This window comes from Dermacentor andersoni, chromosome 9 (assembly GCF_023375885.2).
Source record: "Dermacentor andersoni chromosome 9, qqDerAnde1_hic_scaffold, whole genome shotgun sequence".
Classification (NCBI taxonomy): Eukaryota; Metazoa; Arthropoda; class Arachnida; order Ixodida; family Ixodidae; genus Dermacentor; species Dermacentor andersoni.
Window position 1 is genome coordinate 131,911,143 of NC_092822.1, and position 14,168 is coordinate 131,925,310.

At 46.3% G+C, this 14,168-nt stretch overlaps 1 protein-coding gene across 11 annotated transcripts in view; it reads right to left on the reverse strand.

Moving 5' to 3' along the window:
* The window catches only part of LOC126529707 (uncharacterized), a 117,740-nt gene that overhangs the window by 59,818 nt on the left and 43,754 nt on the right, over positions 1-14,168 (reverse strand). The window contains exon 3 of one of the 11 annotated variants that reach the window (XM_072284300.1): positions 2,621-9,762. The exons of the other annotated variants lie outside the window; for them this stretch is intronic. The gene's annotated coding sequence lies outside the window, so the exon portion shown is untranslated. Of the gene's footprint in view, positions 1-2,620; positions 9,763-14,168 lie in introns of those variants that run through there. 11 annotated transcript variants of the gene reach the window in all.

The window sequence follows — 14,168 nt, forward strand, 5'->3', positions numbered from 1 at the left end:
CCGAGCATGACAAAGGGCGGCGCAAAGCCCGTGTACGATACATTGGCCGCATGCTTGCAAACATCCCGGAAACACATACTTCATACACGGACACATCACGCACTCAAGAGGGCTATACCTCGGTAGTTTTGGATGGCATCGAATCCCTGAGAGACTCTGCGCCAATGCGCGGAACAAATGCCGCTTACGGAGAAATTCTCGGTGTTGCTCTTGCAATTCGATACGCCATCCGTGTTCCTGAGGAAGTGTATATATTGACAGACTCGCAACAGGCATGCCGGGCGTTCTTATCAGGACATGGCATCCTGAGAGCGGCGCACCAAATTCTCAAACAGATCCCGCAAAATACACCAACCACATCTCCCCGCATCCACTTACTTTGGACGCCTGGTCATACCTCGCTGCCGGGTACTGAACGCACACATGTGGTTGCCCGAGAAATTTCCCTCCGGGCGACTCGACGTGGTGAGGCGACTAGTTCAGAGTGGGGGGATCCCGTGCTCCGTTACAAAGACATACTCCGTCATTATACATGCATTTGTTGCACCCACACTGCACCACCGCCGTCCTTCTCGCGGGAGGAAGCAGTGGCATTATGCCACTTACAAACCGCAACTTTTCCAAATCTTGTCTCTCTCAATAAATTCTACCCACACTGTTATGCAGATCGTTGCCCTGGCTGTGGCAACTCGCCCACAATCTTCCACGTCACGCTTGAGTGCACTGCAAACCTCTTTCCTCCCTTGCCAACTCTCCTTTACCCCCTACGCAACAAAGAGCTGTGGGACAATGCCCTCCGTGACGGACCTCCCGAGGTCCTCCGAGCTGCGATACAACGGGCTCGAAACATCGCCGGAATCATCTTAGGGACCCTGGACTGAGGGTTCCTCCCACACTGCTCTCGCCATTCAAATATTATTAATAAAGATGTTTTACTCCTCCATCACATACAAGAGTGGTCGCTCTCACACCGATGCTGACCGTTTATCTCGCCTTCCGTCAGCAAGCATGCAAGATACGAACGATGACTTGGATGGATACCTTCTTACCATCTCTGAACAGTTTCCTGATGCGATCGCCTTCAAGCGTGTGGAAAAGCGTGACAGTATGCTTCCATTAACACATATGCAGTTCATTCTTGCTTCTGCCGGGAACAGTTATCTCACTGTAATGTGGTTGACACCTTGCACTGTGTGGGCAAATGTGCCGTGCTGCTCTACTCGAGATTTAGGCCGAATTGTCAACATGGCCTTCCTTCTCGAGTCCTACTTGCAGCAAATATGTCAAAGTGCTTAACTAAGAACAATTACAAACATTTGTGTGCCACACAACTGTTGGTAAATAAAATAAGAAGGCAGTTCTATTATGACGGCTGCATTGGTACCAGAGCCTTTGGGCCAGTAGATACGTTGGAGAGTTACTCATGGCAATAAGAGCATAACCAACAGTTGTCAAGATGTCTGCACAGTGCTACTGCTGTGTTGATATCATGAGCAGCAAGTGCAGGCCAGCTAGTGCACATGCTAGTGTGCAGAAAATGCACACATTTCAATCTGACCGCTTGCTGCACACAACTAAAATGCCCAGGAGAGGGCATGGCACAAGTTTCATGAAAATCCTGCACACAACAAAGTGGCCTATTTTTGTTGTTCTCAGTGTACACACCATCGCATATCCTAGTCACACATCCAGATCACGTCCAGAGGTGCTATGTCTGTGCTTGCGTTACCCGGTCAACAGAAAATTTCTGTGCGTTTTTCAGACCTGAATCGCCTCCTTATCGCCCAGGCTTCTCATAGAACAAAAAGACTCAGGGACACCAAGATCAAGTGCAAAAAAATAAATCTGCACTTAATGTATAATGGTGTGCAAATATAATTCTGAGCAGGAATCAAACAGCCACTGCTATTCATTTTGTATTCGCTTTGAAATTTTACCATTTGACATTGTTGAATGTTCATTTTAGTTCAGATGACACTTGTAATAGAGTCTCAAGGGAATGAGACCGATGTACTTGAGGGCTGTTTTGGACGATTCTGCTGCAGGAGAAGCATCAGCTCCTGAAAGACATACTTGCCAGAAGTAAGACACACGCACAAGGCACATAAAAAACTCGGGCGAAACTTCCAACTGCTTTATCCAGGGCTCTTAAATAAATCTGCTGGAAGTGCTGCCTGTGTCACTGTTATTCGGTCTTTCAGCCAAGACCAACTAAGCCAAGAAGCAGTTCTCTTGAATCAGCTCCTGAGCCAGCACATAACTTGTGTTCAATAAGCTTTAGCCATGAATAAAGATGTCTTGCTTTTAGGAAGCCTGTATAAAAATTTGTTATATCCATTTAGACTAGGCAATCTATTTGGGCAGTATCATCACGTTTGCATCCCTAACAATGCGCAGTGCTGCGGTGTCACACTTGAACGAACATAAATCTACCTGGTAATGTGCTGTTCCCATTATTGTCATTGTTGTGGTGCATTAAGTGAAAGCAGCTGTTTTTCATTTACAAGCTCCTCATTCAAACTGACGTTCTGAGGAAGAATGTGATATGTCAGCTGAAGAGAAACAACAGGGAAAACCTTCCGATGCACAACAACACACAGGGAGTGCAGCGCACAGCATCGAGAGATGACGACTGAAGCTTTATTGGAAACGATACGTGGCATACATAGTGTGAACAACAGTGAATAAAGCAAAAGGAAATCAAGAAAGCAAGAAACGACAGTGACACACATTGGGACAATGAACTATGTTTAGAGTGATCAAGGAATGCAATCTCCTCCTTTTTCAGAGTGAAATAGATGACTGTCTAATCCACATGCCCTTTTGTTTTAAGAATCCAGAAAGCTTCAATAACTTCCCACGATGCCTCATGATTATGGTGGTACTACAGAACACTGGCACATACGCAATCATGACAATAACTGGAGCTGTTTTTCATCATCATCATCAGCCTGGTTACGCCCACTGCAGGGCAAAAGCCTCTCCCATACTTCTCTAACAACCCCGGTCATGTACTAATTGTGGCCATGTCGTCCCTGCAAACTTCTTAATCTCATCCGCCCACCTAACTTTCTGCTGCCCCCTGCTACGCTTCCCTTCCCTTGGAATCCAGTCCGTAACACCTAATGACCATCGGCTATCTTCCCTCCTCATTACATGTCCTGCCCATGCCCATTTATTTTTCTTGATTTCAACTAAGATGTCATTAACTCGCGTCTGTTCCCTCACCCAATCTGCTCTTTTCTTATCCCTTAACGTTACACCCATCATTCTTCTTTCCATAGCTCCTTGTGTCGTCCTCAATTTGAGTAGAACCCTTTTCGTAAGCCTCCAGCTTTCTGCCCCGTAGGTGAATACTACACAGCTATTATACACTTTTCTCTGGAGGGATAATGCTGTTTTTTGTGCCCACATAGATAAACGCTATACACAAGGTGCCATGGCCAGTCCGACTCTGCCACACGTACTGTGGTTTGCGTACATGTTAAAATTAACTAGGAACCCTTCACTGCAGTGCCCTTCAGAGCCCGCTGTGCAGTTAAGTCGTCTTAATATACTTCAGGTTTTGGCATATGCACCAGTATTGTGAAACCCTCACCAGAAAAATCTAATGGAGCAAATCGAATCTGTAAATAAAACAAGGCTGCGCACTGACTTTTCCGGCTCTTCAGCACTCGAAAGCATTTTCTTGGTCTTGTAGATCTAAGCGCTGCACTGAAAAGCTTTCTTGCTTGTCATTTTTCCTCTCTCTCTATCATAGTCGATCATCTTTTGCAGTATTGCAAATTCTTCCAGCACAGATTACTTTTTCCTGTATTAATCATCTACATAAAATAGCACCTCCACTAGAACAAACCGCAAAATTTTGAAATTCACTCTTAGTGTCAGCAACAAAAAATTTAAATGCATTATCCAGGGATATTTTCACAATACGAGATTTCAAAGGGAACTTGAACTCTTAGTTTAGACAAGTCATCGTAATTTCACTTTAATGCTAGAAATGTGGCCATTTTCAGTGCTTTTACATTTTACATTTTATTTCAAGACATAGTAGTCACAATGTACACTGTGATACATAAAATTATAGCATGATCGCTGGTGTTTTGAGAGGATGTATAGCAGTAATAATTGCCCAGACAAGTTTTGAGAATTCTTACGTGATACTGCAAAGCAGCGCCTCAAGGAACAAAATGAAAGTAATAATGAAATATTTTTAGTACAAGTACTCAGAGTAAAAAAAACAATGCAGAAAAGTAGTAGCCTTGCAAATGTGAAAATGGGCAAGTTCCTATTGTGCAGGGAGCATTTGTTTTTACTCATTTGTTTTTGCTTGCACCTGGTTTGTTTTTTACGACATTCCTTAGGCTCACAAGGCAATGGTGATGGAGTGTGCAGAAGCCTCCTCACACTTGATTGTTGTCTTTGATCAGCCTTTCTATGCAAGCAAGGCGGCCTAGCACATGCATTCAACTGGTGCCGCCACATTCTTTGTTCAGTACCTGTTCAGTGCTGTGGAGTGTTGCCCATTATTACATAGCACTTGCACAGGCGGTGCTCGAAATTGAAATGCAAGTGCTTAGGCAGCTAGTCAAGCTTCAGTTGAAGGTCGGTGTGAAATCGACTGCTTGCTCTTGTGCGAGTGGAAAGCTCACGCGGCGGATGTGCTGTCGAATAAAAGCAAACCACGGCGGAGAATATAAAGTTGCGCTTGATATTAGTGGAACACAATGATCAAAATAACATGCACTCATGAGCATCTACCGTTGTTTGAGAAATCGTTGGAACAGCGTACACATAGGATTGGAATAGTGGCAACCCGAGAGGAGCTTCTGTGTCTTCACTGCTGTTGTCACTAAAAGATTGTTGCCGAGTCAACAAAGAGCAAATTTTGTGTCTTCTTACAGAAGAAGTGCTAGGAGCATTGGAGCCTAGTTTTGAAAATGCGTCCTCTCAAAGTTTTATTTTTTGAGTGAGCCAGAAATTGTAAAATTTTGCAAATAGTTAAATCCTAATTTTAGACTGTTGTTAGTAGAAGAACACCAGCCGTAACGAAAGAGTAAAAGATGGTATTACATATGGGTTGCAGGGTCTGTCTTTGGCAATTTCACATGCGCCCTGCTGTCCCCGCAAATGGGCAAGTGGCACAAAAGGTATAGAAGGCTGAAACCTGCTGTGGTGCATACAAGTATCATGATTACACAGTCCCTTCAACCTGGCAACTACAAGCGACAAGGCTGTGTCGTCCACTACTGCTGCTACATCACGAACTCAAGCAAGCCACTGCATCATTTGAATTGCGTTGGATCTGCAAACTGTCTTCTACGCATTTCTTTCTTTCATCCCATGTTCCACTACAGCAATTAGAAGTGTGCAAGTTTTACTCGAACAGTATCTTTACGAGGTGGACAGCATTTAACCTGGTTTGTTATGTGCAACAACTTCACCACTACTTCAATCATTCCACGTGTTTTTACTCATTCTTGTTTTTGTTAAAAAGGCATTCTGAAACCACTGTAGGAATTGTACTACCCCCCCATCAATGCACCCTTGGGCCTTCAGGGCACTCTAAATAAATAAAAAATAGAAGCACTGCTGATGTGCCTTACAAATGTCACTACACTGGTTACACAATGTTTACCATGCAGAAGAAAAAAAAAGAGACTATGCCAGTGTGAATGATGCCCTTGGCTACCTTGCGTACCATCTACGACGGCAGTAGACGAGAGACGGAGCGAGTGTTCTGCTTCCCGACAGCAAGGAGCGAGCTGCTGTGGATGTGGGAACTCTGCATGCACGGTCCACCTACACACTCGGGTTACTTTGCGGGATGGCCCTTTTCCATTCGCTCGTACGCATCTCCATCAGTGTCCATCGGCACGTTCCATTCGTTGTAATACGGCTAGGTTGCTTATTGTATGAAAGGCACAATAAATGCCGTATTGTTTGTTAGCACCACCACTGCGTTGTCATTGCTTTGACCGTGAGGCCACAATGTTTGCAACCTACGTCATGTGCTCAGTTGCATATTACCTTGCACCCATCCCGCTTTCTGTTCTTTTGAACAAGCTTCCAATGCGGGGACGAAGAAGTCCAAGTGCTAAAGTGATTTCTTCACGTTGGCCAGCGTCAGTTCTGCTTAAGTACTGTGCTTCTGCATCATTGCTTCCGTATATATGACAAGCACAGCTTAGAACCCCTGTGAATCTTCACAAATTGGAGTTGAAAATAACGCTTCAACCATTATTTTCAGTAGATATGGTAAGACACCATTTGCAGCGTTACTTGCCCCAGCAGGCTTGAAATGAACTGCAGAAAGGAATTCTTTGCCTGAAATTTATGTTTAATATCTCTTCTAGTATGCCTCCAGAAGATATCAGCTTTCTTTTATCCAATTTAATAGAGAAGCAATGCATTTAAGTATCCTTTCTTCTGCGGCCTGTCATAAACAGGATGACATTAATACAAGCGCGGGTATGGTAGATGACACTAACATTTCAGCTTCTGCTCAAGATGCGTTAAATAGCTTTTGCACACGCTACGCCTTGTCCGATTACCGGTGTGTACAGTAGAACCTCGTAATTACATACAGAGCCTATGCACAAAACAGTGGCGTACTGGCAACCACGTACACAGTTGCATGGGCTGCCATCAACAAGTTGTCCAACATATGTGTTGCGGTTTCTTTTGTTCTTTACAAAGTGGTTATAAATAACCCCAGCTCCTATGCATGACCATCTGATAGGGGACAGGCAACACCGAGCAGCATTTTTGTATCTTTGGCAGGCAGCACTGCAACAGAGTGGATGTCTCGTTCGGCTGTCTGCTGAGCTAGCACCGGTGCTACTGCTTGAAAATATGCCACCCGCTGCCGCACGGTGCCCGTCATCATGCGTGATTCGCGAGCAGCACGTGCTGTGCCAGGACGAATGGCACAGAGTGGTGCAGGCACCTGCGTGCCCGCATCACTTTTGGCCGCTCACGAGCACAGCTTTCTGGGCCAACCAAGTGGCCGGTTTCGTGAAGTCTAGTTTCAGCGAGCCATGCACACTTTCTTGGCGCTGGTCAATGAGGCGGCAAAAAAATGGCACATTTGGGTTATCGACTATTAAAGGCTTCCAATTATTGACTAGACACACGTCCAATGCTACTACGCAATACACTAAATGCACTCGGTGCACTGCCAAGCAGACAGTGAAGATGCATGCGTCTTGCAATGGCGTTGCCAGCGGTAGGTCACACAGGCACACTTCTCTGTGGCTAACATAAATAAAAAAAATAGTTTTTCTTCCAAAAAAGTTCGCAGTAATGTACCATCTCATGGTAAGGGTTGTAACAGCGCACCCGAGACAAGGACAACAGAAGGAATAAAACGACGACACAGCGCTGTTTATTCCTTCTGTTGTCCTTGTTTTGGGTGCGCTGTTACAACGCTTACCATGAATCCCAACCAACTGGCCGTTCTGATGATGTACCATCTTGTCTTACATGGCAGTTCTTGACACAATTTAAATTGTTGTCTGGCCATTATAGCGCAAGAGGAAAAAAAAAAAAAGTAGAAGCGAACCTTCCCATTCCAGCCCTGACAAAGTGCATGTCCAGCGAAGCTGTTGTATAATTTATGGTTCAGATGGTAGTTTTGACCTTGTCCTGTATTGAAATGTGCGCTGTTGTGTGTGTTGTATGGCTGATTTCAATTATTAATGTATGCATTGTTTGCTTCACTTTGCAGAGTGCTTGTAGCCTCTGCAATTCGAGGGGGATGAGCCATTGCATTTTTGCTTGCTTAGGGGGGTACAAGCCATTGATGATGATGATAATTTCTGCTCGTGGACGGACATGAAAAATGCCAACCAATGAGAGGCTAACAGCTTCGCAGTGAAAAAAAAAAAACGTAAACAAAGAAAGCGTCGCCATTTTTGTTGCCATGGGAAGTGCGCAAGCTTTGTGAACTCTGTACAAATGTGTTTACTAGTGTCTCGAAGTGCAAAATTTGCAGCTCTAAACTTAACTTTAGTGCTGCATTCGAAAACAGTGTGACAGAATGTGTGGTCACTGACGGGAGCATGGCAGTACTGCACCGTTTTAGGTCTTCTACAAACAGAAAGTGATGCGCCACTGTTGATGTTCACCGAGAACTTTATAGCACAGCCAGTGCTGAACTTGAAGACACCGTAGGAGAATCACTTCATGAGCACCATGCACCAGTGCTACCAAGATAACAGCAAAATTGATACCCTGAAGTGGCAGTTGAATTTGCTCGGAAGTGCATCGGTTCTTGAAGTGAAAGGGCAGGACTCTTTGCTGGTGGAGATGCATCTGCAAAAGCTTTCTGCACTTTGCAATGACACTGTCCCCAAAGAACAACTGGGACCAATTGGCAGCACGAAAGAGCTGTCTTGTTGGCCACCGCTAACACGGCACGAAAGACCTGAAGCTACTATTGTGCCACCAAACGCCTACAGGTTAGCTGCAATGATCGTCGGCTTGCAAATCCCTGCTCAGATGACATTACACATGCACGTCCAAGGCATAGCAATTGCCTTGAACATCACCAATAATGCACTGTTGTATGCCATACGTAATTAGTGGCCATCCATGGACGAAAATTGTGACAACTCACATGTGATTTTCATCTACAGCATCGATATGCTAGAAGCGTATCGTATTAATTTAATCATCATCATCACATCACCATTAGCCTATTTCACGTCCCCTGCAGGTCGAAGGCCTCTCCCTGACATCTCCAATTACTCCTGTCCTGTGTCAACCGATTCCAACTAGTGCCCGCGAATTTCCTAATTTCATCGCCCCACCTAGTCTTCTGCTGCCCTCGACTGCACATCCCTTCTCTTGGTACCCATTCTGTAACCCTACAGGTCCAACGATTATCTAACCGGCGCATTGCATGACCTGCCCAGCTCCATTTTTTTCTCCTGATATCGATTAAAATATTGGCATTCCCCGTTTGCTCTCTGATTCAAAGTGCTCTCTTTCTGTCTTTTAACGTTAAGCCTAACATGCTTTGTTCCATCTTTCTTCGCGTGGTCCTTAAAGGAACACTAAAGGCAAATATTAAGTCAAGCTGAAGTGATAGATTTGAGCTTGAGAATCTCTAAGGCGTCAATAATATCGTGAACAGGGCCTTAGTAATCGAGAAACTGAGGTAAATTCAGGACACTCAAGCCCTTGCCCGATGACGAAAGCACTCGTCAGTTAAATTCTGTCACTAGTACTCAACCACTCGTTGCAAAAAACATCACTGTACTGTATCATAAGATGGAATAAAATGCTACTTGTACAGTTCTACTTCATTTTTAGAAAAAAGAACTAATTGAAATTACTCTTAAAAACGATGCGGGCGGTCGAAATGTTTCGTTTTCGCTCGACTATGTGCCAGCCACGCCTTCGCGTTTCAACAGTTTCTTTACTGCGCAGTGCTGCACTGGTTTTGCTGGCTCGCGAAACTTGCACAAACTGCAAATAGCACGAATTCAACTTTATTGTGATGTCGCGGGATGCCTGAATGGTCTACGCCACTTGACCAAAAAGCAGCTGCAGCGGCGAATCCACCGCTCTGTCTTGGCTTGGTGCCATTTTACTCACCCGACAGCAGCAAAGGGCGGTGATGGCGTATGCAACGTCACCACTCCCCCGGTTGCGAGGCGGGAGATGTGAATTTAGAAAAAGGTTTCCGGACCCTTCGGATGCAATTTTCTCGTAATCCAAGTCCTTTCTTGGCACGGAACAAGCGCTGCGAGGTTTCTGGAACGGTATTTAAGAAGTCCACGTCAACTTATTTGCCTTTAGTGTCCCTTTAACTTACCTTAATTTACCGTGTCACATATACTCACATGCCACTGTTTACATGAAAGTACATTTTCCTGTACAGCAAACTAACGCCACCTAGTGTCATATTTACTGGTCAGTACTATCACTTCTGATGAGCCTGCCTTTGCTGTTGCGTTGTCAAATACAGTCAAAGCCACTTATAACGATACCAGTTTTAACAATACATTGGTTGAAATTTAGGTTCTTACGTGTCAAAACAACTTTCTGATTATGAGGCATGCCGTAGAGTAGGTCGCCAGAAATTTCAACTACCTGGGGTTCTTTAATGTGCACCTAAATCTAATAAGCACACGGTTGTTCTTGCATTTCGCCCCCATCGAAATGTGGCCGCCGTGACCGGGATTCGATCCCGAGACCTAGTGCTCAGCAGCCCAACACCATAGCCACTGAGCAACCACGGCAGATAACAATATATTGGTTATAACAATGAAAAGCTGCTGCACCATCAACTTTTTTATGTTTTCTATGGGGAAATAACCCGCTTACTACAATGTCCCCATCCCGTATTATCGGTTATAACGATGAAGTCTGGTTGCTAGGTGTCCGTGCCGAAAGGTAATGGAATGCGAAATTCTTAAAAAGAAGTGAAATGCGAGCCGCTGCACGAAAGCCCGCCACCCCAACTGCCGCCGCGTGCTTCTCTACATAAGAGATGCACGCAGTCTCACGCGCATCTCTCTCGTCGCCCTCCTGCCCCTACGAACACAAACGGGCTGCGCCCGTAGCTATGCGCCGGGCCACCCTCCGAAACACGGACCGTGCCAACTGCACTGATAACGCTGCTCCCAGATTGTTCGCGCGGACCTCACAGTTGGTTCTTTATTCAATGGCCCTCGTTCTGTGCAATTCTACGAACGGATTAGGTTGCTCGTGCTAGTCTTTGTTGCGTCGAAGTCGTTCCTGGCCACATTCTTTCTCAGCCTCGTTTGACTTGCCACCACCCGCCGTGGTTGCTCAGTGGCCATGGTGTTGGGCTGCTGAGCACGAGGTCGTGGGATCGAATCCCGGCTGCGGCGGCCGCATTTCGATGAGGGCGAAATGCGAAAACACCCGTGTACTTAGATTTAGGTGCACGTTAAAGAACCCCAGGTGGTCGAAATTTCCGGTCCTCCACTACGGCATGCCTCATAATCAGAAAGTGGTTTTGGCACGTTAAACCCCATAATTTAATTTTTAATTTTGACTTGCCACCGAAACGGAAGATGGCTGATCTGCCTGCTGATCATTGGCAATGCACGATGTTGCCGGTGAAAAGCGCACTGCTATAGATTTGGAAACGAAGCCCTTCTAACCAATCTAACCAATGAGGCGATCGTCGCGAAATTGCTTGCATCAAATGGCAACAGTCAAGGCCACGACGGCAGGGCTGATGCGATATGACAGGCTGCCTCAACACTGTCCCTGCGAGAGGTCCTGTAGACAGTTCAGTCCATCACGGGTTTGTTTTCGCGTGGGACCTTCCGCTTCACAACGTGGAGCAGCTGGATGCCTTGAGAAGGATGTCGGAAAGCTTCGCGTAAAGCAAGCAAGACTGACGGACACACAGTGGCGTAGCAACAGGGGGGGCCGGGGGGCCGAGGGCCCCGGGTGCACGGGGCCAGTAGGGGGGGGGGGGTGACAGAAGAGCTAAGGGCCCCGGGTGCCAGACGACCTAGCTACGCCACTGCGGACACACGGTGTTCTTGTGCAAGCCAGTGGCAAGTACACGGCGAGATGCCTGTGGCGACCTCGCTCCAGTGTTTCTTCTGGATTTCTCAAGCTGAGATGATGCCGCGGCAACCTTACTGCATTTTTTAAAAGGCCCCTTTTGGGGCCACCGAGGCATCGCTTCGGCGGCTCGTATGTCACTTGCTGCCTGTGACCCTTCTTTGCAGTTGTTATAGCAGTGCCATTCTTGAACGCTGACAGCCGTGGCTTACTATGTGGTCGAAGTGCACGGGAAGCAGAGTTAAACAGTTAAACGGGTCAACACAATCGGAAGCCGGATGGAGGGAAGTGGTGGTGAAGTGGCCTCCCCGCCATTATACCATATTTATTCGAATCTAGGCCGATAGATTTTTTCAAATAATCATATTCAAAACTCTAGGGTCGGCTTAGATTCGAGGATTTTAAAAAATGCGCCAGTTTTTCATTGAAACTGCTAAATATGGTACATAGCTAGTGCCATCTAGAAAAGTCAGTATCGCAGCTACTACTAGTCATGCCAGTAGCCAACCGTGCACAAGCGAGGTCGCCATTTTGACCTGTATCGTGTCGGCCGTATCGGTGTGCGGTGTGGTGTTATCGCGATGGCACCAAGCAGGAGATGCCACTACAGCGCCGCTTTCAAGCGAAAAGTTGCAATAGCCGCAAAGGCATCGTCGAACCTTCGAGCCGGGCGGGACTTCGGCGTCGACGTGAAAAATGTCCATCGTTGGAGGGGACAACGACAGCAGCTTTTTGCGTGTGCCGCAACGAGGATGGCATTTAGCAGACCAAAGAAAGGCTGTCACCATGAAGTGGAGACAGTTTTGGCCGACTTTGTTCAGACGCAGAGAGCAGCTGCCCTTCCAGTGACAACAGAAGTGCTCCAAGCGAAAGCTAGTGAACTTTCGAGGGAGCGAGGCCTAACGCCAAAGCATTTCAAAGCCAGCCGGGGCTGGCTTCAGAAATTCATGAAGCGCTTCGGCTTCAGCCTCCAACCTCACACTTCAATCACCCAGAAGCTGCCAAGCGATTTCAAAGAAAAGCTGATAGCTTTTCAGCGCTATGTGCTGTGAAAGAGAGAAGCGGCAGGCTACAACCTTGGGCAAATCGGCAACGTCGACCAGACGCTGTGTATTTTGATATGCCAGTGGCGTACACCGTGAATGAAAAGGGTGCCAAGGAGGTGAAGGTGCGCTCTGCGGGCTACGAGAAGCAGCGCGCAACCGTGATGCTGTGCTGCACAGCTGATGGACATAAACTCCCTCCTTATATGATATTTAAAAGGAAGACACTGCCTGCTCGAGAAACTTTCTCAAGAAATGTCATTGTGCGGGCAAACGAGAACGGGTGGATGACGGGTGCAATGGTGGAAGAGTGGGTTAAGATTGTGTGGCGACGGTGTCCATGAGCCCTATTGACAAAGAACTCGCTCCTTGTCGTCTGCGGAAATATTACACGGACTGGTTGACTGATGAAGACCACGTGCTAACGGCAACGGGCTGCATCAAATGTGCATCGCTATCGCAGCTGGCGGGCTGGGTAGCTGCAGCGTGGGACGACATCCCAGGTACTTTGATCGTGCGTGCCTTTAAAAAGTGCAGCATATGTAATGTGCTTGACAGTACCGAAGATAGTGCACTGTTTGAAGGTGACAGTGACAAGGAACACAGCGACAACAACGTTGAATGAGCTCTGCACGTTAAGATTCAATAAATCCTGTTTGCATTTTGTGAACGCTGTCCTCGCTTTTTTTGTTCGGCCTACATTCGAGGTAATATATATTTTTTTGTTGGCTTCTGACTTTAGGGGGTTGGCTTAGAATCGGGGTCGGCCTAGATTCGAGTAAATACGGTAGTTTTCTCGGAACAGGTACGCCATCCCCCATTTTTTTTTTTCATGCAACCCAGTTATAACAATTATTGCTTATAACAACGGAATTTTCGTGGCAGTTGAACACTGCTATCAGCGGGTTCCACTGCACAGTGTCTGCAGGGTGTTGGCTACACTATTCCATCAGGTTCTCCTTCCTTTGTCCACATGGACACAGCCTTTACCTTGTGGAAACGTGCGGTATTATGCATATCAAAACATCCCACCACGTCCGTGGTCTGCAACTGTTGACACGTCCATAGGTAGCCGAGCGCTGCTGTCTCGTCATGGTTACAGTGATGCCACAAATCAAGCAACTTGCCAATGTTGATCTCATTGACAAAGAAGACATTGTTTCAACATGCACATTGTACTCATCACGAGTGAAAAGAAATTGCGTGCCACCTGTTCTGCCAGCCGTTATCTTTGTTTCCATGTCCCACAGTGCGGTTATCACAATTCCCAATATGATAACCTTCTGTTTACATGCGCCGATGAAATGTGCACCTTCCCTCTAAAGCTACCCCAGTTTGGCGCATTTGATGCAATATGCCTTCCTAGGGAATTACCTTGTTTATGTGCGATGCGACACACTAGAAAGTTTAAACAATATGCTTCTGTGGCATTCATAAATGCAGCTTATGACGACAAATGAGCTTTTGCAGTTAGCTGCATTGAAGAATGTAACAAAAAAATTTCATTCACCTCAAAGCCAGGTCTCAACCTATATTCCGTTTTTTGTCGCATGCTTTTTGCGAAGACTG